Genomic DNA, 2876 nt, shown 5'->3' on the forward strand with positions numbered 1-2876 from the left:
AGCTATAGTTTGTTGCAAATCAAAATGACAAGCTTAGGGAAGTTGGGCCAATGGCCCTTACTAACAGCTGCTTTGGCAATTTGCTTAGTAGCCAGCACTGTTGTTGCTGATTACTCTTATAGCTATGCTTCTCCTTCTCCTTCTTACAACTCTAGGAAGTACTACAAATCACCATCTCCATCCAAGTATGATGTACCCACTCCTTACTACAAGAAACTTGAGAAATCTGTCGCACATTCTCTATCACACTACTACAAATCTCCAGCACCTTCGAAGCACGACTATTACAAGTCGCCATCACCAATAAAATATTACAAATCGCACTTGCCAACAAAATATTACAAGTCGCATGCTCCTTCAAAGCATTACTATAAGTCACCTGTTGTAGTAAAATATTACAAGTCACATGCTCCTCCAAAGCATTACTACAAGTCACATGTTCCTTCAAAGAACTACTACAAGTCAACAACTCCTTCAAAACATTATTACAAGGCACCTGTTGCAACCAAGTATTACAAGTCACCTGCTCCCTCAAAGTATTATTACAAGAAACCTGTTCCTTCAAAGTATTACTATAAGTCACCAACTCCTTCAAAACACTATTATAAATCACCGGTTGCAAAGAAGTATTACAAGAAACATACCCCTTTAAAGTATTACTACAAGTCACCTGCTCCCTCAAAGCATTATTACAAGTCACCTGCTCCCACAAAGTACTACTATAAGTCCCCAACTCCTTCAAAGTACTACTACAAGTCCCCGTCGCCAGCAAAGTACTACAAGTCGCCTACAACCTACAATTCACCACCTCCACCTAAAACATCCCCATCATATTACTCACCTCCACCACCAACTTACTACAAGCAAACNTGTTGCACATTCTCTATCACACTACTACAAATCTCCAGCACCTTCGAAGCACGACTATTACAAGTCGCCATCACCAATAAAATATTACAAATCGCACTTGCCAACAAAATATTACAAGTCGCATGCTCCTTCAAAGCATTACTATAAGTCACCTGTTGTAGTAAAATATTACAAGTCACATGCTCCTCCAAAGCATTACTACAAGTCACATGTTCCTTCAAAGAACTACTACAAGTCACCAACTCCTTCAAAACATTATTACAAGGCACCTGTTGCAACCAAGTATTACAAGTCACCTGCTCCCTCAAAGTATTATTACAAGAAACCTGTTCCTTCAAAGTATTACTATAAGTCACCAACTCCTTCAAAACACTATTATAAATCACCGGTTGCAAAGAAGTATTACAAGTCACCTGCTCCCTCAAAGTATTACTATAAATCACCAACTCCTTCAAAATATTACTACAAGGTACCCGTTGTAACCAAGTATTACAAGTCACCAACTCCCTCAAGTCCTTCAAAATACTACTACAAGGCACCTGTTGCAACCAAGTATTACAAGTCACCTGCTCCCTCAAAGTATTATTACAAGTCACCTGCTCCCACAAAGCATTATTACAAGTCCCCAACTCCTTCAAAGTACTACTATAAGTCTCCGTCACCAGCAAAGTACTACAAGTCGCCTGCACCCTACAATTCACCACCTCCACCAAAAACCTATGGACAATCGCCATCATACTACTCACCTCCACCACCAACGTACTACAAGCAAACACCCACCTATGTTTCACCTCCACCACCTATGAAGTATGAGCAAGCACCCACGTATGCTTCACCTCCACCACCAACGTACTACAAGCAAACACCCACGTATGCTTAACCACCACCACCTGTGAAGTACGAGCAATCTGCCACCTACGCTTCACCTCCACCACCAACGTACTACAAGCAAACACCCACATATGCTTCACCTCCGCCACCTGCGAAGTACGAGCAAGCACCCACCTATGCTTCGCCTCCACCGCCTGTGAAGTACGAGCAATCTGCCACCTATGCGTCACCTCCACCACCAACGTACTACAAGCAAACACCCACCTATTCTTCACCTCCACCACCTGTGAAGTACGAGCAAACACCCACCTATGCTTTACCTCCACCACCTGTGAAGTACGAGCAGTCAGTCACCTATGCTTCACCTCCACCGCCGTCAACATCTCCCCCACCAACCTACTACTAATATTCAACCCTTCTCTTCAATCATTTTGCACATCTCCATGACTTATAACTCCTCTTCATCCTCCTTCCGAGTATTTCCATTTTCATTCCGCCACAATTTTATGTATGTTCCTCAAAATAGTCGGCTTTGTTTGTTGTGTGTTCTTTTCTTTTAATAATTTATAGTAATATTTAATATTTGAGTTATAAGTAAGATCCTTGAGATCTCCATCAATTTGGTTTTATTATATCAAGATCTTTTTTTTGGTGTAGTTTATCAAGAATCTCTGGTTTATCATAAATATTACAGTATTTCTTATCCACTGAATACTTTAAGGTCTTTAGACTTAACTACTGGACATCTACAAGGCCGGCTCTACCACTATAGTGGGTAAGGCTGTGCCTTAGGCTCCCAATTTTAGGCACCCTATTTTTTAGAAATAAGATATATTTTAAAGGTTTATATGTATTTAAAAAATATTTAGTATTTTTGTAATTTTCATATAAAAGGAAAGAAAAAACCTTTTAGATACGTAAATAAAGTAAAGATTTGACTACTTAAAAACGGATAGCTCAATAATTTTTAGTTTGAGTTTATTTGATAATTCTACTCTTTACTCTTTTCCCAATGCTTTAAAACACTACTACAAAGGCACCAGTTGCAATCAAGTATTACAAGTCACCTTCTTCCTCAAAGCATTATTACAAGTCACCTGCTCCCACAAAGTATTATTACAAGTCCCCAACTCCTTCAAAGTACTACTACAAGTCCCCGTCGTCAGCAAAGTACT

At 39.8% G+C, this 2876-nt stretch overlaps 1 pseudogene; it reads left to right on the top strand.

Moving 5' to 3' along the window:
- Positions 1-6: 6 nt before the first annotated feature.
- Positions 7-2360, top strand: LOC109243370 (annotated as a pseudogene).
- The last annotated feature ends 516 nt before the right edge of the window (positions 2361-2876 follow it).

Source organism: Nicotiana attenuata, unplaced genomic scaffold (genome assembly GCF_001879085.1).
Source record: "Nicotiana attenuata strain UT unplaced genomic scaffold, NIATTr2, whole genome shotgun sequence".
Lineage (NCBI taxonomy): Eukaryota > Viridiplantae > Streptophyta > Magnoliopsida > Solanales > Solanaceae > Nicotiana > Nicotiana attenuata.